This window comes from Papio anubis, chromosome 1 (assembly GCF_008728515.1).
Source record: "Papio anubis isolate 15944 chromosome 1, Panubis1.0, whole genome shotgun sequence".
In the NCBI taxonomy this organism is placed as follows: Eukaryota; Metazoa; Chordata; class Mammalia; order Primates; family Cercopithecidae; genus Papio; species Papio anubis.
The window spans coordinates 165,824,140-165,852,004 of NC_044976.1; the positions used below are offsets into that span (position 1 = coordinate 165,824,140).

The 27,865-nt window shown below is 33.4% G+C and overlaps 1 long non-coding RNA gene across 3 annotated transcripts in view; it reads left to right on the plus strand.

The window, feature by feature from the left end:
* Nucleotides 1-27,865, plus strand: part of LOC103878931 — a 115,056-nt gene that overhangs the window by 34,819 nt on the left and 52,372 nt on the right. For all 3 annotated transcript variants that reach the window (XR_002518123.2, XR_002518124.2, XR_002518122.2), the window contains exon 4: nt 26,966-27,040. This is a non-coding gene — a long non-coding RNA (uncharacterized LOC103878931). The remainder of the gene's footprint in view (nt 1-26,965; nt 27,041-27,865) is intronic.

Sequence of the window (27,865 nt, forward strand, 5' to 3'; positions counted from 1 at the left end):
CTGCTTTTATTTTTAATATATGGAGATCATGATCTTACTGGTTGGCAGCACAATGCATTTTGATATGCAGCATAGGGAATAATTGTCCTTTTGGCTGTCTATTATTATCTCATTCACAGTTTGCTATGTAACATCGCTCAATGCCTTGTATGGCACTGCAACCTTCTAAGTAACTTTTGACCTTTTAATTTGAATTTCAGATTATTATTATTTTTACTCAGATATATTATGGTTCTTAACATTTTCCTCAGTAGAATGATACTTTATCATTTTCTCTTAATTATTTCTTAGTTCTCTATCTTGTTGAAACCAAGTATTTGAAATGCAGGTAAGTCCATAATTAAACTCTGTGTGCCTGAAAGTGAAGAATCAGGGCAATTGCCTTAATACATTCAACTGTAATGTAAATTTCAGTAATTAGTCATGTGTATTTGTTTAAGCATACGTAAACATAGAAAAGGTACAATAAAATATATTATTTTAATCTTATGGTACCACCATCGAATATGTGGTCTGTCATTTATCAAAAGTCCTTATGTGGCACATAACTCGCAGGAAAAGAGATGAAGAGTTGTAAAGGTGTCTTAGTCAGCTACACCTGCTATAAAAAAAAAAAAAAAAAAAAATCCATGCACTGCTTATAAGCAACAGAAATCTATCTCTCACAGTTCTAAAGGTTAGGAAGTCTGAGATCAGGATGCTAGTATTGCCGGATTCTGGTGAGGGTCCTCTTCCAGGTTGCAAATTGTCAACTTCTCACGGTGTCCTCATGGGGCAAAAGGGGCAAGAGAGCTCTCTGACTTCTCTTTATAAGGATACTAATCCTGTCTGTGAAGGTTCTGGTCTTTTAATGTAATCACCTACTGTAGGTGCCATTTCCCAATACCATCACAGTGGGGGTTAACATTTCAACATGTAAATTTTAGAGGGGTCACAAATATTTAGTACATAGCAAGGGGTGTATATTTTTGGCAAGGGTTACTTTTATTGCTATCGCAGGGATTAGTAAAAGCTATAATGTTATTGCTTTAATGCGGTAGTGTTTGTTGGTATTGGCTATGAATTATAGCATTTTGATTGTAGCACGTGTGAGCATTTTTGTTGTAATATTGGGTGAACACAATTTCTGGACATTCCATAAATAAGACTTGATAGACAGTGATTCACTGTTCTGTTTGTTTGAAAGCACTAGTTAATAAAGTGTGTTTTATTTTGTTGATTTGAAGTAGAAGTTGGCTGATAGGACTTAGAGGGTGTCATTGAGTCACAAGTGATATCCAAGACTCTGGTTTAGCTGGAATGAGTGTTGCTACTGGAGGTAGAATAGGAGGAGGAGTGCTAGCCTAAATGTTAATGTTCATGGTGATGTTACTAGGACTGATCTACCCAAATAGTCAACAGTGTGGTTCCATTATCCCCATACTGACTCGTGTTATTTTCCTGGTGTACAGATTGCATGCTGTTTTCAGTCATATCTTGTCAGTGATAGGGTATAAATTACCAAGACTAACATGATTCTGCAGTGGATGTGTAGTTACCACTAGCAAAGGTAAGAACTTTTCACATAAGAAGGAAGAACAACATAGTAGAGGTTAAAGTTGGAGGTCATCTTCAGCAAGAAGCAGGAGATCAGATTTTACCCTTAGTATCGACCAAATGATATTATCTGGTCTGGGGTGGGGGGCAATTATTTCTACATCATGTTGAATTTCTACATGTTGAATTTTCTACAAGAGACAAGAAAAAGATGAAATTATCCGGTGATATTTCTTTGGTGTCGGCAGTACTGCCAGGGCTCCCATGCAAATTGGTTTGCATTTTTCTGTGCAAACTAGCAATTGTGGTTGTGTCTATTGTGGGTGTATATACCAGCAGAGATATCAGTGTCTCTCCAGGTGGTCTCCTTATTGGCTGTGAATTTAAATATGATGTACTTATGCCATAAAACTGTGAACTTAATATTACTAGGTCTGTGGCGAGTATTTTTAACCACTTGGAAGGCCATTGTCATCCAAGTTCTCTCAATAGGCCCTGTTTTAAGGCCCATATTTCTTTAATGATACATGTTCCTGTAAAATAGTAGAGTAAGTGAAAATACCAAGAAATATTAACGTGTAATGTTGATTGTTCAAATAACCAAGAGCACCTGGAAGGCTTCTCCCATGCTTATAGCTTATGACATTTACTAATGGCAGTTGGCAGGCAATTCAAGCGCCAGTATATACCAATCTGAACAAAGAGGGACATGCAATTGTCCACCAAACCAAACGTGCACATAGTCATTGACTCAGAAACATGTACTATGACATATTTAACCACATGCTGGGGTTGCTTCTGCCAACCTGATTTTAAGTAACATAGAATAATACTCTCCCCTGTCCAAGTTCCCCTGCAAACTTCATTGATCATAATGAGCCTATTCCAATAACTCTCCGCATCCAACAATAATGTACAGAGACTGATATCATGCAAATATCTGGACAATGATAAATTGAGCCCATAACCGATTTAGTAGACCCAAGTGCTCATATCATACATGCTTATTTTACCCTAACCTTTACCAACACTGTCTGCAATTGCACCAAACTATAAAAACTTCCCTTCATAGAGACACAGAATAGAGGAAGTCTTGTGGGCCTGTAAGGGAATCAAATGGCTTTCCCTCATCAGACCCTGGACGTTATTTCCTGCACTTGGATTTGGATCAAAATTCCAGTACCTTTTTACTCGGCAGTGGAAGCCCACCATGCCTCCTCCTTCCAAAGTTCTTGCCTCTATAAACCACACTAGCCACAACTCTCCAATGCTGCAAACGAGTTTTCCTAATAGTCTTCAAAGTGCTAACCACTTTAGGATCACACATTTCTAGGACAATAAGAATAGCATATGTACAACGTACCAAACCCAATTAAAGAAACATGGTTATCCATGTGTAAGGTGTTAGCCACACAAATTAAATGACCCAAGGACTAGAACCCTTGACTGAATCTTACCATACATTAGCGGTCATTATGTTAGATAATTCCATAGTCCTAGATTTTTTACTGGCTACCAAATGAGGGGTCTGTACTCCAGTTAAACATCTTGCAGTATGTGGATAGACAGGAATATGCAGCAAAGGGGCCATAATAGCACTGTACTGCCCAAAGAGATTGAGCAAATTAAAGTCTTTTCTGAGCTGTTTGCTTTGCTTTTCCTTAGTACATGGTCAGACAAGCTGCAAATTCCCTCTGAAATACTAGTTCACATCCTTTTAAGAGTCTGAATCTTAAAGATATTTCATCACTGGCTCTAAATGCAAGAATTAGATTGTAAAACAATACGAGACCAAGGAATGCGTTGTGATATACATAAGATAAGGATACCCTCTGTGTTATTGACCCTCTGCTGTTCACTTCTTCATAGTAAGCTGGAGCCAATTAGCTCAGAAGGCCTCCAGCATCAAACCCAAAGCTGTTTGTGGTTTTACACATAGCTCCAAAAAGCAGATTATAAACAGCAACTTAGGCTATCTTCTATGTATATCATGCAAAACTGCATTTAACATCCATAAGCCATTGATAAAATAAACACTGTAGCTAAGAAGGAGCCTCAGCTGCTGCTGCCCTTTGGTGCTCTCCGACCCAGGGACCACCTGCTATGTTGCTGACTGATGTCCCCCAAACACATAATCCCCCTAACTGGTACCATATCCCGTGGGAGTTCCTTTGCCTTCTTCTCCTTCTGTGTCATAGCCTCTGGATGGTCGTAGGCTATAATGGTCTTCCCAAGCATGCAAACTTGTTAAACTGTTACCCAAATAAAGCTCATTGTGTGTTTCTGCCACTTGGCGATTATATCTTTTTTTCTGATCAGGCTCCAAGTCCCTTAAACTTACTATACTGGAGCCATAGGGAAATAGAAAAAGAGACCTTCAAATAATTAGTTGTATTTATTTTTTATTACAAAGTGGTCAGTTAAAATGCAAAGTGTTTTGACCCAAAAATCAGGAAGGGAGAACTTAGTCTGTAAGATCTAGGCAACTCAAAGCCAGATTATTTATTTGAATTCCTTCCAAAGGCTCAAGACTACTAGGAAATGGTCTTGAGCCTTTGGAAGGAATTCAAATAAATAATTAGGCTAATTGAAACTTATGTACAACATGATTACCCTACTTAAAGCAAATTACAATTAGAACACTTTAACTTGAGAAATAAAGTCCAAATTGGTGTAAATCTATAGCTAAAATAGATATCAAGAAAAAATTAAAATGTTACTTGTCTATTTACTTTAATTCCAGGTCCCTATAGTCATATTTAATTCAGTTCTGACCATATTGTAGAATAGATTAAAAACAGCTGAAGGCCACTTATGCTTTTGACCAGATGGATTAACAAGGATCAGGTTTACCCTCCTATAGGAATAAATAAAAACTAACCAAATATATAAAATGGTGACCTTAGAGAGTTATTATCAGGCAATAGATAACAGTGATTCTGAAAGATGAGAAATAATGAGGCAAGTCCTAGAATTACTCCAGTGTATTGCCTTGAGAGAATTTCCAGATCTTGGTATATATAGAGAGAACCGGATGGAGACTATGGAATCCCTGAGTTAAAGAGATGAAGCTAAGGGTTGAGGAATGACAAAGAAACTAGAATTTTTAGGACAGCATACCATAGACTAAAAAGATATCCAGAAATAGAATTCTGGGGATCTATAGAGGATCACCCTTAAATATTCCATGAGTCTTGACTAGCAATATGTAGGAGGAAACTACCCAAGGCCAGGAGAAGAGCATGAAAGATTAGAAGAAGAATATCTAGCACTCATAGAGTTTGTGGAGTAGTGTCTGTTCCCACTAAACAGGATGGAAAATAACATAATTGACAGGGCATTGGGTAAAGTATACAGAAAAGTAACGCTTTAGCAGTGGAGAACAATTAGCCCTAGAATGAGGACTGCTCCAGAACCACCTAGCAAACTTCAAAAGCAAGACAAAAAAGGGTAAAACTCTTTCCAAGTAGTTAACTTCATCACAAAACAAAGCTTAAGAATATTTATAGGCCCAGCGCGTTGGCTCACGCCTGTAATCCCAGCACTTCGGGAGGCCGAGGCGGGCGGATCACGAGGTCAGGAGATTGAGACAATCCTGGCTAATACGGTGAAACCCCGTCTTCACTAAAAATACAAAAAATTAGCCGGGCGTGGTGGCCGGCGCCTGCAGTCCCAGCTACTCAGGAGGCTGAGGCAGGAGAATGGCGTGAACCTGGGAGGCGGATCTTGCAGTGAGCCAAGATCTCACCACTGCACTCCAGCCTGGACAACAGAGCGAGACACCGTCTCAAAAATAAATAAATAAATAATATTTATAGAAACATAAAAATTTCCATCCTCCATAAAAGTAAAATTCAAATGTTTGAATCCAATGAAAAAATTAGCAGGCATGCAAAGAAACAGAAAAATGTGACCTATAATGAGGAGAGGAGAAAAACTAACAAAACTGTTTTCCATGCATTTAAAAAGAGAGAGAAGACGTTTAAAAAGACTCAAATGGAACTATTAAAGAAAAAACTACAATGTCAAATTTGAAAAATAACTTGATCGGTTAATGACTATGTAGAAATTGAAAAAATAATAAACTTGAAGGCATAGCAATACAAATCATCTATAATTTTACATAGACATTAACGAGGAGAAGAAAATGAACAGCATCTGTGAGCTGTGGTACAACTTCAAGTTACCTAATAAACCTATAATTGGAGTCCCTAAAAAAGAGGAGTCCAAAAGAAAACTAACATAGTAATGGCTAAAGCTTTCAAATTTGGTGAAAACTACATACCTGATGATCTGAGAAGCTCAGTAAATCCCAATGAAAGACTACTATACCAAAACACATAATAATCAAATATTTCAAAACTAGTGATGAGAGAAAATCTTTTAAAAAATCCAAAGGAAAGAAACATGTTATGTACAGAGGAAACAAATTAAGATTACATCAGCTGTCTCATTTGAAACAATGCAAACAAGAAGAGAGTAGATACAAATATTTAAAGATCTAGAGTGCTGCAGAAAAAGAAACTGTCAACCCAGAATTGTATAGCCCGTGAAAATATCCTTCAAAAATTAAAAGAAAGAAAAGTGAGTTTAAAAAGGGAATAATAAATACAGTTTAAGGCAATGAAAAATTGAAATAATTAATCACTGGCATTCTCTCACCATCTAAATGTTAAGCTATATTTTTCAGGCAGAAGAAAAAGTGATACTTGATATAAACACAGCTCTATGCCAGGGATTGGCAAACCATGTATCACAATCTGCCTAGCACCCTCTTTTTGTATAGCCATGAGATAGCCTGCTTTTTATACTTTTAAAGGATGATAAAGAAAAAAAAGAGAGAGAATCTAAAACAGAGACTGTATGTGACCTGTAACTCTTAATATGCTTACAGAAAACTTCAAATTCATCAGCCGTACAAATAAAAGAACGTACTGGAAATGTAAATGTGAATATGTGGAGAAAAAAATATACATATATTTTTATTTAAATTCATTTAAAATATAGTTGACTACTTAAATATAGATAATAGCAACAAAATTGAAAGTGAAGTGTATCAAGTAGATGTAACAATAACAAACAAGTCCCAGCTGGGGATAAAAGGGAAGTCCAGGGGAGGGATTGCATTGGGAGTTATACCTGATGTAAATGACGAGTTGATGGGTGCAGCAGACCAACATGGCACAAGTATACATATGTAACAAACCTGCATGTTATGCACATGTACCCTACAACTTAAAGTATAATAATAATAAATAAATTTAAAAAAATAAATAAATTAAAAAAAAAAGGGAAGTCCATTATTTACCGTTCTTATAGTATAAGTGAGGTAATATAACATCATTTGAAGATAAAGAGTAATAAGTTAAAAATGTATTCTATCAAAATAAAGAGTTGTAGCTAATATGTTGACAAAGCAGGTAAAATGGAATCACAAAATTAAATAAATCCAAAAGGCAAAGAAATAGAAAATAATCAAAAGAAATAGAATAAATAATAAGTGGGAGATACAAAGTATACAGCAAACTGATAGTTTTAAACCTAAAATTTCCATAGTCACATTTTATGTAAATGATCTAAAAAGTCAAAATGTACAAATAGAAAAATTAAAGAGAAGAGTAGCATAAAAAAAATAAATACCACCTTTAAGAAAAATACTTTAAATGTAAAGATATAAATATTTTAAAAATGTATACCATGCTAAGACTGTCATACTATCAAAAGAAAGCTAAAGATTCTTTTTAAATATTAGAGTTCAGAGCAAAGAATATGGCTAGGGGTAAAGTGGTCCATCTCATAATAATAAAAGCATAAAGCATTAAAAGTTTAGATGTTTATGTATTTAAAAATGGTTTCAAAATAACAGAACTTAAGAATACATAAAGTCTAGTAGGATTTTAAGACAAGATAGATAAATTAATAATGATAGCTGGAGACTTTAATACCACTTTCTATATAAGAGTTGATTGAATAGTCAGAAAATCATCCCAGGTATACAGTAGTTGGCTTGAACAATATATATTAATTGAAATTAGGTCAACTTACTTGATTGAATTTAATGTATAGAGTAGTCTACCCAATAAAATCAGAATACACATTCTTCTGATGTTGAACACATGGAATTATTTGGGAAGTATTCACACTTTGTCATTTTTTGGGAAGAGTTTCTGCATGTAATAGTTTTACAAAGATTGATCATATGCTAGCAACTTTTAACAAATCAGCTATAATAACTAACAACTTTTAATAAATCCAAAATGATTCAAATCTACTAAGTACATTTTCTGGCCACAATGGAATAAAATTTGATATTAAAGACAGAAAGATTTCTGAGAAACCCCTAAGTAGTTTCAAAATAAACAGTCACTTCTAAATAACTGATGAGCCAGTGAGAAATCTGAAAGAAAATTACAAGTATTTTGACCTAAATGAAAAGGAAAAGATGACATTTGAAAAGATACATTATATATTGCAAAAGCAGTATATAGGAAAAATTTATACCACAGTGGTAAAAATTTTATAGCACTGAATTCCTATAATAAAAAAGAAGAAAGGTCAAAATCAAAATCAATAGTTTTTTATTTAGCATAATTAATGAAGTTGATTTTAACCTTTAACCTAATTAAAGATTTATTAGGAAAAGTGATATTAGTACAGTTTCTTTAGATACTAAAAGAATATTAGGAGAATGTTATGAACACCTTTATACAGATATATTTAACAATTTATATGAAATGTACCAGTTTTTTGAAAGACATCAACTACCAAAGCTTACCCAAGAAGAAATAAATTGTAGAGTCCTATATATAAAGGAATTACATTTGTAGGAACAAACCTTCCAATAAATAAAATTCTATGTCCAAATTACATCACCAGTGATTTCTACAATATATTCGAGAGAAAAATAATACAAATTCTAAACAAACTCTTCCAGAAAAGTGGAAAGGAATACTTTCCAAGTGAATCATGTGTGAGGAATTAACCTGACACAAAAACCTAGACAGAAACACTTCAAGAAAATTACATACCAAAATACTGCCTGATGAAAGTTGCAAAAAGCTAAAACAAAAACAATCAGAATACAACAATATGCAAAATGAATAATACATGATGACAAAGTGGGTTTTACTTAGGAATGCAAAAAATGCATTGTAGTTCACCATATTAAATTATTTAGAAAAACGTCATCTCAATAGCTATGGAAAAAGTCATTTGACAAAATCTAGAATTCCTAATAAAAGTTTTCAGACAACTAGGCATAGGAAGGAGCTTCCTCAACCTGATAAGTACCATCTATGAAAATCTATATATCTCATCATATTTAATGGTAGAAGACTGGATGCTTTCTGCCTAAATCAGGAACAAAACAAGGAGGTCTACTCTAATCATTTCTGGTAAACATTTTACTGGAGGCTCAAACAGTGCAATAAAAAAGAAAAATGAAACAAAAAGTGTCCAAATTGGAAAGGAAGAATTAAACTATTTTTATCCACACAAGGCATAATTGTCTTTTTAAAATGTTTGCTGGAATCTACTTAAAATCTAATAGAACAGTAGTAATGCATATATGAAAGGATACACATAAATATAAATAATCTATTACATTTCTATATATTAGCAATGAAAATAAGAAACTAAAATTTAAAAATATCATTTACAATAGCATCAACAAGTGGTAAACACATAGAGAGAAATCTGAAAAAAATTGTGAAATATACGTATGCTGGAAACTACAAAAAAATTGCTGAAATAATTAAGGAAACATAGACAGAGAGAGATTACCATATTCATGAGTCAGAAGACATATTAATCATTGAAATGTCAATTCTCCCTAAATTAGTATATAGGTTCAATACCTATATGGAAATTTCCACAAAAGTTTTAGTAGGGATTAACTAACTGATTTTAACATTCATGTGAAAATACAAAGGGCCTGGAATAATCAAAGCAATTTTGTTTAAAAAGAAATCCCACAAAACTCTCAGAAGAGACAGAGTATTAACACTATCTTTCAAACACGATGTAAAGCTACATCAATCCAGAGTATGATGGATTGATGTCAAGAAAGACAAATTCTTCAATTTACTTTATGTCAAAGGTATTTAAAAAACAACAGAGGCCATGTTTGGGTCATATTAGGAAGACATTCTTGAAAATATCCAGAGTCTGGTGATACTCAATTGAAACTAAAGCTAAAATTTACATTAAACAAATTTATAAGATTGAACATGTATTGATACTAAAAAATAATAATTTTTGAAGCACCATGTTGTAGTAGACATAGTGTGCATACTATTACATCGTGGTACATTTAAATCTTGGCCCAACTGTTTAAGACTCACATCTAATGTTTAGAGCTCTTCCTATTCATAAATAATAGGTGATAACACCTCTTAAGGATAGTCATTTCAACGTGAGAGGTTATGTCTGTCATAAATATCAGAGGCGTATTATCTAATAGTAGGAGCTCAATAAATGCTGACTTTCTCAATTTTTTGTGTGTGAATAGTGAAGTCTAGAGTCTGTGCTTATCTCATGTGCTTACCCTTTATGACTAACATGTTACTTGGCAGAATTTCAACAAATGCCAGCTAAATTAAATCTTGAATCAAAATAATCCAGAGTTGCAAATAATTGCCAGAAAAAATATGCAAAAAAGTGCAGGAAGAACAACACACAAAAAATAGAGAAGAATAGGAATAGAAAATGTCAAGTATTTTAGAGCAAAGAACATTTGCAAAAGTTGTTTTTATTTTTTTCTGGTTGACTAACCAGGAGACTAGAAACTAGAGTTTCATTGAAGACAGGTTTTTCATTAAAGTGTGGTATTTATTTATCAGTTTTAGAAGTATGAAGTTTAATATCAAAATTGCAAGCCAGAAATAAAAACTGTGCTGCTACCGTCTGAAAAGTGAACCCTTGTGCCCTAAATTCAAGGAATAAATTATATATAGCTAATCTTAAAACAACCAGGTTAGAAAAATAAAACTTACAGCGTTTAAAAATCTTGATATCCTTAAACGAATTACTCAACAACATTGCTATTTGGGGGAAAAAGGAATAGAAAACATCATAGCAAAAATGAATATGATTGTTAATTTCTTTATCTCCATGTACTTCTAATAATGATGGTAAATCAATTTAACTTCAGGTTAAAAACTGACTTTTAACTTTCCATCTGCAGGACACTGGCTATTTTTTATGTACATAGAAAATATAGTTAAAAACCATGTATCCAGAGAAGGAATTCTAACAGAATAATCAGAACAGAGACTGTGGTCCAAATGATATTCACAATATTTCTGAAATTGAAGAGTTCATTTGCAATTTTAGATGTGCTGTTTTTGACTAACAGAATAGAAAAATGAGGAAATTCACAGTTACATAAAATTTCTGAGTTGAATAAATATATCAATTGAGAGAAAAAGAAATAACCCATATTTTTCATTGCTATGATAGCATTCAACTGCACACATGCATAAAAAAACTGTTCGATTTGGTTAACATATTTTTTATATTATCTATTTCACTATGAATAAAGTGGAAAACTTGTATATCTTATGAAGCATGTTTTGTACATAACATGTAGAGTAGTTTGGATTTTTGTTTTGAAAATAAGGAGAACACAAAGGATTTTAAATAAGAGTATTGCAGAATCAGGACTGTACTTTTGAAAATTCATACATAATGCATTGAGAAAAATAGAGAATATTAGCTAAAATTATTAATACATGAAAGAAAAGATAAAGTACTAAGTTAATGCAGTGGTAGCAGTGATGGCAAGCAAGGGGAAGTCTGTTATATTTTGGTGTAGAGAAGTTATATGTGAACAAGAAAGTACATCTATTTTATATAACTCACAGGCTTCTAGCTTAAGAAAGTAGGTAATCACTGGTGTCTTTCACCAGCAGTGAATATAGGACAAGTATGTTATGGGGGAAGAGAAGCTTAATTTTATACCTGATGCATATGGGACTCTCACGTATAAATGGAAGTTGAATATATAAGACAAATGCAGAAAATAGAGGCCTGAGCAGAAGAGAGATTCATCAGAAATAACTAGCATATTACAAGTAGAAATTCAGTGTTGAATATGGAACAAATTTTCCAAAGGAAGATGATAGAGTGAAGATAGATGACTAAGGAAAAAACTCTGGGTGTCACTAGCCTTTACCAGTTGAATGAAGAAACAAAAGAGTTACCATGTAGTTTCCAAAAAACCTGAAGAAGACAATTCTTATTGATTATGACAGAGACACTGAGATGTATTCATTAAACACCTATTTATTGAGTATCAACTATGATACAATTGATCAACTATATCAATTGTAGCAGATACTCAAGACACAGGAGATAAAATTAAAAAAGAAATGGTAAGAGTCTGCCCACAAAAAAGGTTTAAGTCTAGAGGGAAATAAAGTTAACTATATAAGTATGTAACTTGGAGGTAAAGGGTGTGCATGAAATAGTGGAAGACAAAAACAGCCTAAATATAACTAAAAAATAAAGTGTAATATAGCAAGGGCCATTAGTAGAGGTAATGAAAGAAGCTGAGAAATTAAGAAATAAAACAATTGACCACGTTCTCTTCTAACTCTCTTCTATTTATTTCTCCAATGGATAATTATGGAGGAAGTGTCTATAGCACAGGCTGAGAATTAAATCTGATGGAAAGAAATAATATTTATTCCCTTTCAATTTAGTTAACAGAGAGATCTCCAATGACGGTGGTGAAAATTCTTGTTCGCTACGTATTAACTACGTGGATATTAATTAACCTCTGCAATATTACCTAACCATTTGAAACCTCAGTTTCATTATTTTTTTAAAAAGATGCCAATGTGAGTATCTATCTGATATTAAATAACATAATTATTGATAATGACTCTTTTTAGCACAATTCTTTGAATATATTAACAGATCAGTAAAGAGTATTATTATGCTTTTTATTGTTTCTGAGAGTGTAGTTGAAAAGGAGAACACATATTTCTCTATGAGAATAAAAATTTGAGAAAATTCATGAATCGTAAATTATCATTCAATAATTAGCAGAATGTTCACCAGAGATGGGGAATTGAAGAGGGTAATGAAGTATAAAAGAAAAATTGAGAAAAGAGACTAATAGGCAGAGTCAAATGTCCTGATGAGAAATTAAAACATTAAGTTCTTAAAATACATAAAAATACAGAGTTTATTTTTCCTTGGGTTTGCTGGACATCTTAAGTGTAGGAAAAGAGCCCTTTTTTTTTTATCGTTTGTTTGTTTTGTGGTTATAAAGAAATATCTTGTGAAATGACCATTCTTAATTATCAAATAGAAGGTTATCTATGTTCTCATTAGGTAATTATCAATACAGCATACAGTTGAGGGTGGTATTGCAGAATAATATGTAACTAGAACATTTTGTAAGCAGTATGAGTATTTTAAGTATGGCATTGATGATTTCCAGCATAAGCCAGTGCAGGTTCAAATGTATCCCAGAAACTCTGTAGTAGCTCTGATGCCCTTAGTAGTAATTGGAGAAAGATGCATGAACCAGGAGATGAAGGGTACTGAGAGGAAGGGGGAAGGCACTATAGGTAAATGTAGATAGTAAATGTTCTAACTTCTCTCTCCCTCTAAATTAACTTGACAAAGATTTATTAAGTACCTTTATTAAGTGATTGGGACTATTTTAGGCACTGTTTATATACAAATATACCAAAAGAAGCTTGTATTCCAATATTTAGCAAACTGGCTATCTTTCACTGTTGTGTTTGTGATGTATTTTAGTCATAACATTAACAGAAAATACTAATTTTAAAAATATAATTTATAGTGTGATGCAATCTGTTGTGCACTTTGATAACATCTTAGCGTTACAATTATTTTCTAGAAGAATCCAGTTTCAATTTTATATGGAGTTAAATAGAAAACTAAGCATAATGCAAAATAATTTACCTTAGCAGGAACTCAAAGATTTTATCCACTGCTGACATTTTATATGAAACTATGAAATGACTTAGAAAACATTTCAATGAGCTATCATTCCTTTTCAAAGAAACATAATACTCAAATATAACACTTCATAATTTTTTTCATTCAGAGATTAAGAAAAATAGAAAACATGTAGACACATAATTCTTCAAAGTATATGTGTTACAAATCCTTTCTAAATGAAGTACATTTATAGTTTTTAAAATGCAATTTCCTTGAAAACATTTCGATGCAGTATTTCTTCTCTTTCCTTTTAAATTGCCATCTTATGAATAAATTTATCTTCAGTACTGAAAGCTAGATCAAAACACTTAGCACCATAAGATCAGACTAGACTACGTATGAAAGTATCTGTAATAATCCATTGTAGAGTACTAAAGAAGTACTATTCATACTTGCTACTGTATTGCGAATTATGTGCAAGCACAGCTCACTGAGCAAAGTCAATGTTCAGTCATTATTAGTAGAGTGATTGAGCAGATATCAGTTCCATTTTGTGGTTTGTTACTAAGTGTTTTAAAAATATCAATAATAAAATCATACAGTCTAAATTTTGATGAGCTAATTTACATGTTTATTTTCACAGAAATTTATAAACATTTAATGATATATAAAACTAAAATAGTAAAATACATTGACTAGTCCAAATGTAGAGTTTGCATTATGAAATCAGTTTTTTAAAAAATTTTTCTTCATAACCATTCTGATATCTCTAATCTTTCTTCCATGCAGTTCTGTTTCCAGAGGCCTATATCCTTTCTTTCTAGTTCTCTGCCTGCCCAGAGATTGTACATCTTTAGAGATGAGCAAAACTCTGCATTCTGCAATATCAGCACCCTCTGACTAATCAAAAGTTAACTTGGCCCAGGTTTTAGTTTCTCTGTTAAGTCTTGTTGGAAAGTAATATAATAAATCTTATTACAAGATACAGCTGGTTATGTATACATTATATCTCTGGAGAAATTTTCATTTTAAGAGAAAGGTCAAGGATGCCTTAATTACAAATATTGCATTTTTGGTTATTTAAATAGTATCTGAGGAAATGGTGAAGATATACAGGAAGTGAAGAAAGATACTTGTAGCTACCACGTGTGAAAGATTATCTCAGTAAATAGAATTGGTTGCATATTCATCTATTATAATAATACCAAAAAAGAAGATATATATCTTCAAAGTTTAAGAAAATTCAGAATTTTTATAGTCAGCAAAATGACTGGCAAAGATAATGACACAATAAAGATACAAAAATGAGTATTTTAAAATAGAATTCTGATAGGAAAACTGCTAATTTTAAAAATTATGTATGTAAAGGTGAGGTTGCTGTTAAACATTTTACACCAATAGAGAGATCAATTGGAATATTTTATATGAAGAAAAGAAACAATGGCTTAACTTTGTCAATAAAGCAAGCATCTAGTTGTGTTCTCTTGTCTTACTCTCTTTACTTCTATTGCACTCAAAATGATGGCAGAACTTTTGATTTATCACACTTTTAATTGGTCTCCTTGGTGACATGTTCCATATGCTTATTATTCATTTAGTCAAACTTCTCTCTGAGTTTACTATGATACCTGAATACTAATGTTTCTATTTCCCAATCCTTAATATATCATTTATTCAAAGACAAATCCAGTATAAAGTATCTCCTTTTTATTATTTTCAGAAACCCCATCCCTATTTTTCACATTTCTTGCAGAATCACTGGAAATATTTTTAAAATAACAAATAGTATAAGAATGACACTCAAAACCTGGGAAAAAGAAGTAAATTATTTGGTTGCTCTGATGCATTTGAAACCATTATAAGAATGTGTTTTCTGGCTGGGCACGGTGCCTCATGCCTGTAATTCCAGCACTTTGAGAGGCCAAGGAGGGCGGATCACTTGAGGTCAGGAGTTCAAGATCAGCCTGGCCAACATGGTGAAACCCCATCTTTACTAAAAATATAAGAATTAGCCAGTCGTGGTGGCACATGCCTGTAATCTCAGCTACTTGGAAGGCTGAGACAGGAGAATCGCTTGAACCCAGAGGCGGAGGTTGCAGTCAGGAGAGATTGTGCCGCTGCACTCCAGCCTGGGCAACAGAGCAAGACTCCGTCTCAAAAAAAAAAAAAAAAAAGAGAAGAAGAATTTGTTTTTGAAATGAAATGTCTAAACCATTTGTTGAATGTAAAATCTACACAATTCAATTTAGCTTTGTGTCAAATATCAATTCACTTAATATATTTTTATCATATTGCAATCTTTTTTTTTTTTTTTTTTTTTTTTTTGAGACAGAGTCTCGCTTTGTCGCCCAGGCTGGCTGGAGTGCAGTGACGAGTCACCACGCCCGGCCCATATTGCAATATTTTTAAGCAAAATTGAAAAAAGATTTCTTTAGAAATATTATACATTTATAGTAATTTTAATTTTTTGTATCTTACTTTTGATAATCTGGATATATTACAAACTATATATAAAGTATTTATTTGTATTATGTGTAGATAAAAGATAGTAAGGGCTTAGAATACATCAAAGTAAGCAAGGAAACTCACTTATTCCATTATTATATTTTAGATAAACATCTGAACCTCTGTTAGTTAATTACAATTAACAGGTTTAGTTTTGTATGTCTAGTTGATATATCTATATATTCAGATACTTAAAGATGATAGTTGATATCTTATTTGAAAGTTATACAGGGATATATATATATATATCTCTTCAAAATTAAAATTGTATTTGCACATCCTAAATACCTTCCAACCAAGACACCAATGGCAGAACTTCTGGTGGTGTTCTACCCCTCTGTCAAATTCAAATATTAAAATTTTCACAGCTAATGATACCTGAGGACCATTACACAGGCATTGTGGTAAAGTTGAAAGGATATATTATAAATTTTCAGTTCGCACTCAGAAGATTGGATTTGCCTTGCAAAAGGACTTAATGCCAGTGCCATTAACCATCTCCTTTCCATTTTCACTGCATCCAACACTCCGATAGATGAACAGAGCTACACAGTCAGCAGGTACACTGTAGGAAGACAAGATTTTTCCTTAAATGCAAAATATTTAATATAAAATATTATACTTTAAGCAAAGGGAGGAGGAGTAAGCTAGCACACCTAGTTAAAAAGAGACAAATGTATTTATAGACTACATGGAATATGACAAACTATGTAGGACACTATGTAGGACCCAGACCAGACCAGGCCAGGATGGTCATTTCAGGAACAGGAGCTAAGAGTTTCATCACTTACTGATGAGGAAGAGATGAAGATTTAAAATTCATTGTGCATTTAGATTCTCATTTCAGAAAATGAATTCAGTTATCAAGAGAGCATTTTTATCATCTTTGTAAAATTTCAAAGAAAAAATCACTGTAGATATTTTTATATGAGAACATTTTGAATGATTAATCCTACAGAGCTATTTTCTATCTCATCATCTAGAAAACAAAGTATACAAATGCAGGAAAACAGCCACTGTTCAGAGTCCAGATGAGGTCAGCTACATTATTTTTATACCTTGCTTATAATCTGTATGAAGAAATGAATAAATATCAGGTGCAACTTTCTAATTTCAAAGCTGTCCAGCAAGAAAATGAACTCCTTAATAAAGCAGAGATTTTCCCCACTGCGAGAATTGTTCAAGCAAAGACTATTAACCTTTTTTTTTTAATTTTCTGGGATATTATTATAGGATCCTTTTTACATTAAGGGAAATGATTCATACTTTCAGTAATTAGGTTTCCATAATCTAAAATTTTTTATACATGAATTGATTAGCTTTTATGTTGTGATACTGTGGCTAATGTTTTTCTTAAAGACTTTCTTTTGTTTTTTAGCCATATAGAGTGGTGTCGGGGTGAGAAAGGTGAAAAGGAGATATAATTCACCCCAAGAGACACTCCTTATCAATGAGAGAGAAAATTAAGAGTGTTTGGCTTCAGTAAATAACCAAAATTATTTGATGACATTGAGTATGCATGGAAAAGTGGTTAATGTAGTTAGACAATTCAAGACACTATAAGAAATGTGTGAAATAAAAGAAAGATTGAGAGAAAGGAAAGTCCGAATAGAAGAGAACCTATCCATAACTGAGAATTGAGAGTATTTTTGAGGCTTATGGAATTACATTGAGGAATTCACATATTATAGCTAAAATAGAATGATAAAATTATGACTATAATTTATAGAGAATCAGAAATATGATGCAGATTATGATTCTGAGAAGTGAATACTGTTTAAATTGAAATAAATATTTTTCTTAGTATTTTGTTGGTGGGCTGCTTTCTAATGTTTTGCTATAAACAATGTTTTTACACTACATTTATGACTATTTTAGGAATGCCTTCTCTTACTTGCTAAATTTGAAAAACTATATGATTTGAATAAAGATTAATGTTTATGATTATTTTAGTTGTTACAATATGACTTTAATTTTCCCAAGAAAAATAATTTACAACTTTATTAAGAGATAGAAAATAACCTTTCCCATGTGTTCTGAACTTCTTAGAAGGCCCCACAAACTGCCTCATTTATGTGATAAGGTGTTTATTAAAGAAGAAAATTACGTACTGCATATACAGTAGTGAAGTAAATTAAAATTAAGAGTTATTTCATGGATTTATAGTTGATTCTCATGTTTTATAAGCCTTTTAAAGGTTGTTTTGTGTAAATTATTCCAGAAATATTATACAGTAATTATACAGTAGCATAACAAGTACATATAGTAAAACCCTAAAATTAAATGATTAAATTATTTACACTTTGGACATTGGATGGATTCAAGTCCCAACTCCAAGACTATAAAGAAGCTCTACAGGATTTCTTAGCATGTTCTAAAACTAAATTTAAATTATAATTATAGTCTTCCTCTTCATACTAAAAATATGTAAACCATGATGAATAATTTGGAATAATATTTGCCTAGCAAAATAAATATCCAAAAAAAGGTTTTATTGGTCCTATTGTAAAAATTATCAACTAGACCACAAATGTAATTATACAGTATTCTGATCAAGTAATATACTATATTATTTCAAATTTAATTTAAACGAGTATTAAAATACGATGTAACAACGCAACTGATATGAAATACTAAGTAACTGAATAAAGACATTGCAATGTTGTTTCAATTCTCTCTCATCTGTAATAAAAAAGTTAAAATCACAGATATTTGAAAAGTACTCCATCTTCCAAGTTTACAATCTCTTTATGTCTTTTTACATATATTGAAAGATGTCAACTTATATATCCCTTTATATTCATTTTATTGTAGTAAAATGCAAAATAATACAGTCTGCACACACAGCTATAAATTAAGCTACCGAGGAACTCACAAATACTGTTGATGTTGATTATAGCCAAATAAATAATGTAAAGGCTACACTGCTGTGCTCATCCAGAACCAAAATCAAATTATCCTGTGTAGCAGATACCACAGATGAATCTACAGGAAAATCCACATTTTGGAAAAATCTACATTCTTCCAAATTGGAATAAGTGACTGTTACAATAGATGCATAGATATTAATATTGGTACAAAAAATGAAAAATAAAGAAATAATACTTCCAAAGGAACATGTTAATTTCCCATGAACAGATCCCCAATAAAACAAAATCTATAAAATTTCTACAACTGAATTAAAAATACTGATCTTAAGAAAACTCAGCAAGCTAAAGGAGATAATAGGTAGATAATACAAAGAAATCAAGGAAACAATTCATGATTCAATGAGACTTTCAAAAGGGAGAGTGATATAAAAAAGAATCAAACAGAAATCTTGGAAATGAATAATTAAATCCATAAAATAAAAATACAGTTGAAAGCTTCAGCAATAAACTAGATCAAACAGAAACAATTTATGAACTGGAAGACACATATTTTAAAATAAATTAGAAAAAAAAAAGAAAAATAAAAATCAGAACAAAGAAAGCCTATGTGACTAATGTGACACCATTAAGCAAACAAATATTTGCATATTGGAATTCACAGAAGCAGGTGGGAAAAGCATAGAAAACATCTTTAATAATAAAATAGCTGAAACATTCTCAAGCCTTGGGAGAAATATAGACATTTAGATATAGAAGGCTCATTGAGTCCCAAATAAATTTAACCCAAACGATCATCTCTGAGGCAAATAGTTAAACTGTCAAAAGTCAAAGACAAGGAGAAAATTCTAAAAATAGCAAATGTGTCAAGTCACAAATAAGAGAATCTCCATCAGACTAATAGCAGATTTCTGAACATAAATCTTATAGTCCAGGACATGAATAATATATTTGAAGTGCTGAAATAGGGGGAAAAAAAAACCAAAACAAAAAACTTTTAGTCAAGAATACTATTTTGAGCAAAGCAATTCTTCCAAAATAAAGGAAAAATAAAATATCTCTCAGACAAGCAAAAACAGGGCATTCATTACCACTGGCCCAGCCCGGTGAGATATGTATAAGGAAGTCCTACACCTGGAAATAGTTCAAATACCCCACTTAAAAGACATAGAGTGGTGAATGAATAAGACAACTTGACCCAACTATATGCTAGCTACAAATGACTCATTTTACCTGTAGAGACACACATAGGCTGAAAGTGAAGGAATGGAAAGTTATATTCCATGCATGTGGAAACAAAAAGCATGCAGAAGTAGCTATCTTTATATTAGGTAAAATAGGCTTTAAGTCAAAAGACTTAAAAATATATAGGCCGGGCGCGGTGGCTCAAGCCTGTAATCCCAGCACTTTGGGAGGCCGAGACAGGCGGATCACGAAGTCAGGAGATCGAGACCATCCTGGCTAACTGGTGAAACCCCGTCTCTACTAAAAAATACAAAAAAACTAGCCGGGCGAGGTGGCAGGCGCCTGTAGTCCCAGCTACTCGGGAGACTGAGGAAGGAGAATGGTGTAAACCCAGGAGGCGGAGCTTGCAGTGAGCGGAGATCCGGCCACTGCACTCCAGCCTGGGCGACAGAGCGAGACTCCGTCTCAAAAAAATAAATAAATAAAAAATAAAAAATATTAAAAAAAATACAAAGGTAGTTATTATATGATGATGAAGGAATAAACTCAGCAAGAATGATTAAATTCATATATATCGATTGTAAATATATGTGCACTCAATACTGGAGCACCCAAATATATAAAGCAAATATTAGAGCTAAAGGGAAAGAGACCCCAAAACAATATTAGTAGGGGACTTCAACGCCTCGCTTTCAGCAATGGATATATCATCTTGACAGAAAATTTTTAAAAATCAGACTTAAGCTGCACACTAGATCAAACGGACCCAAATGACCTTTAGAAAACATTTCATCCAAAAGCTTCAGAATACACATTTTCCTCCTCAGCACATGGAACATTCTCCAAGATAGACTATATGTTGGGCCACAAAACAAGCCTTGACAAATTTTTAAAACGTGAAATTGTATAAAATATTTTCTCAGACGACAATGGAATAAACCTGAAAATCAATAGCAAGAAAAACTTTGAAAACCATAAAAATACATGGAAATAAAACATCATGGTCTTGAACTACCAATGTGTCTATGAAGAAATTTTTTTAATTATAAAATATTTTGAAACAAATAAAAATAAACTGTAAAACTATACCAAATCCTATGGGATACAAAAAAAGCAGCACTAAGAGGGAAATTTATAGGAATAAATGCCTTGATCAAAAAAGTAGAAATATTTCAAATAAACAGCCTAAGAATGCACCTCAAAGCACTACAAAAGCAAGAACAAACCAAACCCAAACTTAGTTGAAGGGAAAATAATAACGATCACAGCAGAACTAAATGAAATAGAGACAAGAAAATATTTTAAAAATGAAATCTAAAGTTGTTTTTTGAAAAGACAAAGCTGAGAAACCATAGCTAGACTTACTAAGGAAAAAGTGAGATGACCCTCCAAAAAATAAAACTAGAAATGAAAAAGAAGGCATTACAACTGATATCACAGACATAAAAAAGGTCATTAGAGACTATTTTAAACAATGATACACCACGAAATTGAAAAATCAATAAGAGGCCGGGCGCGGTGGCTCAAGCCTGTAATCCCAGCACTTTGGGAGGCCGAGACGGGCGGATCACGAGGTCAGGAGATCAAGACCATCCTGGCTAACACGGTGAAACCCCGTCTCTACTAAAAATACAAAAAACTAGCCGGGCGAGGTGGCAGGCGCCTGTAGTCCCAGCTACTCGGGAGGCTGAGGCAGGAGAATGGCGTAAACCCAGGAGGCGGAGCTTGCAGTGAGCTGAGATCCGGCCACTGCACTCCAGCCTGGGCGACAGAGCGAGACTCCACCTCAAAAAAAAAAAAAAAAAAAAAAACAAAAGAAAAATCAATAAGAAATGAATAAATTTTTGAACACATATAACCTACCACGATTGAACTAGGAAGAAGTGGAAAACTCTAACAGAGTAATAACAAATAATAAGATTGATAGATTGATTCAGCAATAAAAAGTCTCCCAAAATGAAAAGCCCAGGACAGAAAGGATTTACCGCTTGAATTCTACAAACTTTTAAAGAACACCAATTTTTTTCAAACTATTCCAAATAATTGAAGAGAAAGGGCTTCTTCCTAATTCATTCTATGATGCCCACTTTTATTTAACACAGTACTGGAAGCCCTAGCCAGAGCAATCAGGCAAGAGACAGAAACAAAACCATTCAAACTAGAAAGAGGCCTAAGCTCCGCCTCCTGTCAGATCAGAAGTGGTATTAGATTCTCATTGGAGTGCGAAACCAATTGTGAACTGTGCATGCAAGGGGTCTAGGTTGCATGCTCCTTATGATAATCTAATGCCTTATGACCTGTCACCATCTTCCATCACCCCCAGATGGGACCATCTATTTTCAGGAAAACAAGCTTGAGGCTCCCATTGATTCTTCAATATGGTGGGCTGTATAATTATTTCATTATATATCAAAACATAATAGTAATAGAAATAAAGTGCACAATAAAGGTAATGCACTTGAATCATCCCAGAATCATCCTCCCACCCATCCACGGAAAAATTGCCTATAACAAAACTAGTCCCTTGAGTTCAAAAATATAATTTCTTGAATTTCAGATAAACTGCCTTTCATGGGTACCAACCACTGTGCAATATATTTTGTTGACATGTGGGAAAAATTATGTACCTCATAGTCCATTTAATCAAGCCAATATATGTATGTGGATTTTAAATTATGAGTTTTCTAACAAATGAATGCAAGCAGCAAATTGAGTTTAGTGAAACACGCTATTTTTCCACCCAATTATAGTTCTTAAAACTCTAAAAGGGAAACATCTGTTGAGCCAGTTATAGAGCTGGTTGCTGACTGAGAACAGCAGGAGAGCTTGCAGTTAATCATCTGTACTCCTACCAAAGCCCCGCTCACTATTGTGAATTACTGAGGATGGTTTCTTGAAGGTAAGACACTATGTGGTTTCCATATAAAGAGCAGTAAAAGTCACAGCAGGGAGAAATGGGAATTGGCACTTTAACAAAAGGAGGAGGAGTTCTTAACAGTTTCATTAGTAGCTCAGAGGTTTGTATCAGCACCTCTTTGGAAAACACAGAATAAAACCTGCTGTAAAATAAGGTATTAGTCTTAAATATAGCAAATAAATTAGTCAATTTACTGTATCTTAACAAGGTGTTAACTTGAGTAATCAGCATGTTGAATAAACCTTCAGTTTAATTTGTGTATGTACATTTAGCATAGAGGGAAGCCAAATGAATTATCCAAGTTAGAAACAGATAAAGACAAGCAAGAAATACAGCAGAGTATATTTTATTTTTCTCTATTAGAAATCATCTGTTTACAACAAACTCAAGTTTCATCATACTCTTAAATATTTCTATAAATATTTATTATTTATGGATTATAAACATGAATACAAAAGTGAAACTGAAGGAATATAAATACCTACCTGTCTTCTGGGTTTTTTTGATTCTATGTATTATATTTTCAGTGCTGAGAATCTATATCTCTGTCTCTCTCACTTTCTTTCTTTTTTCTTCTTTTTTCCTTTTTTTCATCTTTTTTGTTTTTTTTGATTCACTGAAGACAAAATTTCTGCATCCTCTTCAATAAAATAGTCAGTTTCTTTTGGCCTTTCCTTCTATAAATTAAATAATGAACATTGCATTAAGTTTTCCCCATTATTTGTGTTTATCAATCTAATAAAATATTTTGGGGATTCTCATATACAGCTTTTTGATGGTCTATCTTAATATTCCTTCTCTAGAGATCAGTATGAACTGAATTTACTGAAATTTACAAACTTAATGCATCAATATTTTTTCAGAATTTTTTACTGAAGAAATTACCACATAAGTAGACTCCCAGGTACACATCAACACGTGGACCACAAATGGAAGCATTGATTGAAATACATTTTGTTTTTAATTTGAAAACAATCAAATCTTTAAAGAGTGGTAGATAGACAGTTTTGAAATTCTCTGACCAAGTATCTTTATAAGTATCTCCAAATATGATTGAATTTTTATTATTTAGGAAACCGATTATGCCTATATAATATTCAATTTGTTATGTTTCCAGGAAATTATTTCAATGACCATAGAAGACTGGAGACATTAACAGAAATTCCTATTTTGGTGTACTACTTCAACCTATTTACCAAATTACCTCTAAAATCTACAGTTATGGATGGGTTCAGAGTAAGAGAAAGTTCTGCAACAGGTCCAAGCCAATCTGCTGTGACTGTGAGATGTTATGACCCACCACATCTGATGGTGGTTAAAGTGTTGGTGGCAGATAGGAGTGCTGATTGGGGCCTTGAGCAGTCCACTATAGGAGAATCATTATGCACACCATTAGGCTTTGGAGCAAAACCATGTGGATACCTATTTTCCTTTTGAGAGAAACAGCTTTTTTGGCTTGCCTTAGGGCTTTAGTTGAGATTGAAAGCTTGACCGCAGACCATCAAGTTATTATATGATCTAAACTACCCATCATGAAGTGGGTGTTTTCTGACCTACCAAGCCATAAAACTGGTCATGCACAACAGCAGTCCATTATCAAATGGCAGTGGTACAGATGAGATGGGACTTGAACAGACCCTGAAGGCACAAGAAAGTTGAGTTGACCAAGGAATGAGCCAAGTGCCCATGGTCCTTACTTCTGCTTTGTTAACTTATCTCTCCCAGTGCACAACTATAATCTCATGGAAAATTCCCTACAACTAATTTAATGAGGAAGACAAAATTTGGGTCTGTGATTTATTGGTGATGCTGCAAAATATTCAAGTATTTGTCAAAAGAGGACAGCTGCTGCCCTACAGCCTGTCTTTCAAATATCCCTGAAAGACGGTGGTAAAGGTAAATCTTCCCAGTGGGCATAACTTGAACAGTGCACCTGACCGTTCATTTTTTTTTTGCCTGGAAGAAGAAATAGGTTTATATTGACTCATAGGATGTGGCCAGTTGTTTGGTAAGATGGTTAAGAACTTGGAATAAGATTAAATTTGTGATCACGGGAAGCATGTGGAGATACCTCACCGCACATGATGTGGAAATGTTAGTAGCTCAAGTGAAAGATTACCAAAGGGTAACCTCAACAGAAGAGAGTTTTAATAACCAGGTGTGTAGGATTACCTGTACTGTAGATGTTAGCCTCTTTCCCTAGCCACTCCTTTCGTTGACCCACAGACTTATGAAGAATGTGGCCATGATGACAGGGATGAAGATTTACATCAGATCTGCAGTGTGGACTTCTACTCATCAATATTTACTGGTCACAGAAACTTCTGAGTTCTAAATCCAGCCAGCAATACTATCTGTGTGCTACAGAATATCTTATTCAGGATCATATTATTCCTCACACCATCATTGCTGACCAAGGAATTTATTTTACAGCAAATAAACATGGCAAAGGCCCTTGCTCATGAAATTAATCTTGCTATAATTTTCTTCATAGCATAGATAATAGTATGGTGAAATGGTTTTTTGAAGACTCGTTTATGATGTCAGCCATATGGCAACACTTTTCAGGGCTGAAGTAATATCCCCAGGATATTTCGCATGGTCAGAATACATGTGCGGTGCCATATCTCTTATAGTCAAAATGTATGGGCCAGGGAATCAAAAGGAGGGGAAAAAAAATCAGAGAGTACTATAAATATGACTTCAGGTGTTATACTAGCAAACTTTTGCCTCTCATTGCCATGATTTTAGGCCCTGTGAATTCAGAGATCCTTATTTCAAAGGAAGTAATGCTTCCATCAAGTGATAATGCAATAATGATTGCATTGGACTAGACACTGAGATTTGACCTAGCCAAATTAGGGTCTTCAATTAACAGGCAACAAATGGAGTTTCTGTACTAGTTGGAGTGATTCTTCTGGTTATCAAGGTAAAATTGGGTTTCTACTAAAAATCAAAAAAGATATGTATTTCTGAAACGGAAGAGATCTTCCAGAGTGCTTCTTAGTACGCTCATGTCTTATGATTGAAATCAGTGGAAAACTAGCACAGCTCAATTCAGGCTAGACTGATAATTACCCAAATCCTTCAGGAATAATGATTTGGGTAACTTCATCAGGCAAGAAACTACAACAAACCGACGTTCTTGCTGGGAGCAAAGGGTTTAAAAATAGTAGTGGAAGAAGTTATTTAAACATACCAGCTATAACAATGAAACCAGTTGCCGATATATGGACTAATTTAATTATGAATATTTCTTATCTCTATATAAATATGACTCTTTTGTGTGTCTGATATCACATACACAATGTTTATTTTCTTTTCTTTCTCCTCTTATTCCCTAATCATGTAAAAAAGATGCGTTAATAGTGCTTAACTTTATATCTCAGTATTTAAGTTACACCATGTCAATAATGGAGCATGAATAGAAGAATGAATATCACCCAAAGAGAAAAAAGGGACTTTATATTCTTTCTTTTAAAAGATGAATGTGTTTTCAGCTGTATCTGAAATAGCGGCAATATGTTATGTGAAAGCATGGCTTTGCTGTTTTCAATATCTGGAGATTAATATGATTTAAGAAGATGTATATGGGTGCCAAGTTGACAATAGGTGAACTTGGCTGGGCTTAACTACTTTTTCTTAAGTTTTTCAGAATTTTATTTTCTCTATGTTTCTGGTTAGGGTGGAGTATGACAGAGTACCTTATGGGAGGTTTGGAGGGAGAATGTGAGCAGCAACCACTTTGTAGCTCACAACTGTTGTCACTGCTGGCTCACTTCATTGATGTGAGGCAGTGGCAGTCTGCATTTGTCCCACCTTCCAGCGGATCCTCTTTCAGCTTCCTTACCTCTTGGACTTGTGCGGATGCTTAAGTCCATGACAATGGACCTTAACGTCTGCAATATAATCATACAAACAAGATCAGAGGCAACAAGAATTGACATAGGTGACAGTCTGTTCTTGGAGCCTCTAGCTTGCCTTTATGGGCTCCTGATTGCTCTTGCTCTAATTTACATCCATCTTCCCTCCCCAGCTGCCTATCTTGTGAACTCCAAGCTCCAGCATCAAACCCAAACCCCTAGGGATTTGGCCTTCTGCATTTGTTAAGGTAAGACTGCTGCTTTTGTCCTATGATGGGCTTGTGAAGTACACAAGACAGATAGTCGGGGAAGGAAGATGGATAGATAGATATAGATTAGCATTGGTTCTGTTTCTTTGGTTGAATCCATAATAAAGTATTTCCTTTGTGTCCTGGATTCATTCTTAAACATATAAAAGAAAGAAATATGATGTTACTAATTTATCCTTAATTTTCCTAAAGACCCAGAATTAAATTATTTCGTCTTTTTTGAAAGTTAAGAGTAGCACAATACTCTGAATATTTCTTATTTTTTCTTGCTAGCAATAACTAATACAAGAAAAAAAGTAGGGGAAACTGGGGAGTCAGTAGAAAACAAACGGTTCAGAAAATCCACAAAAATATTGTTAGCTCACTAAAAATTCAGTTATTACTAGAACATGCCAGTTTTCTGTCTTTAAAATAGCAATACCTTTCTACCACTGAGAGGTGCTCTCACACCTGGAGCTACAATATTTCCAAATACTATCATATTAAAGCTTGTGCACATATTTTTCAAACATAATATTAAACATAGGACATTTTGGCTTAAACATGCTTGTATGCCATAGTATGAAAACAGATAATTTTGTTGTTACACAAACAATGGTTTGCCTGTGATAAAGTCATCCTTATTTAGTCGCCCTTTAGTCAGCATATCAAAGGAATAATAATCCCTAACATGGTAAATTCTTGATGTATTATGTTTTAAAGCAATACCTTATATGTACTCAATTAGTGAGATTTTGGCATTGTCTTAGTACATTGTAAGTGTACAGAAACTACTTATTTAGACTTGTCCTTTTATTTGTCCTC